Genomic DNA, 1,167 nt, shown 5'->3' on the forward strand with positions numbered 1-1,167 from the left:
TCTCATATCTGGCTCGCATATCTGGCTCACTCGCTATAATATCTGGCTCGCTCACTTGCTCTCATGTCTGGCTCGCTCGCTCTCATATCTGGCTCGCTCGCTTGCTCTCATGTCTGGCTTGCTCGCTCTCATATCTGGCTCGCTCGCTTGCTCTCATGTCTGGCTCGCTCACTCTCATATCTGGTTCACTCGCTTGCTCTCATGTCTGGCTCACTCGCTCTCATATCTGGCTCGCTCGCTTTCTCTCTTGTCTGGCTCGTTCTCTTATATGGCTCGCTCGCTAGCATATCTGGCTCACTGTCTTGCTCTCATATCTATCACGCTCGCTTGCGCTCTTGTCTGGCTCGCTCTCTTATCTGGCTCGCTCGCTCTCATATCTGGCTTGCCCGCTTGCTCTCATATATGGCTCGCCCGCTTGCTCTCATATCTGGCTCGCTCTCTTATCTGGCTCGCTCGCTCTCATATCTGGCTTGCCCGCTTGCTCTCATATCTGGCTGGCTCGCTTGTTCTCATATCTGGCTCGCTCGCTTGCTCTCTGGTCTGTCTCGCTCTCTTATATGGCTCGCTCTCATATCTGGCTTGCTCGCTCTCACATCTGGCTCGCTCGCTTGCTCTCATATCTGGCTCGCTCTCTTATCTGGTTTGCTCGCATATCTGGCTCGCTCGCTCTCACATCTGGCTCGCTCGCTTGCTCTCATATCTTGCTCGCTCGCTCTCTTGTCTGGATCGATCTCTTATCTGGCTCGCTCTCACATCTGGCTCGCTCGCTTGCTCTCATATCTGGCTCGCTCGCTTGCTCTCTTGTCTGGCTTGCTACCTTATCTTGCTCGCTCGCTCTCATATCTGGTTCGCTCGCTTGCTCTCATGTCTGGCTCGCTCACTCTCATATCTGGCTCGCTCACTTGCTCTCATGTCTGGCTCACTCGCTCTCATATCTGGCTCGCTCGCTTGCTCTGTTGTCTGGCTCGCTCACTTATATGGCTCACTCGCTCGCATATCTGGCTCACTCACTCTCACATCTGGCTCGCTCGCTTGCTCTCATGTCTGGCTTGCTCGCTCTCATATCTGGATCGCTCACTTGCTCTCACATCTGGCTCGCTCGCTCTCATATCTGGATGGCTCGATTGCTCTCATATCTGGCTCGCTCGCTCTCATATCTGGCTCGCT

The sequence above is a fragment of the Hyla sarda genome, unplaced genomic scaffold (assembly GCF_029499605.1).
Source record: "Hyla sarda isolate aHylSar1 unplaced genomic scaffold, aHylSar1.hap1 scaffold_22, whole genome shotgun sequence".
Taxonomy (NCBI): domain Eukaryota; kingdom Metazoa; phylum Chordata; class Amphibia; order Anura; family Hylidae; genus Hyla; species Hyla sarda.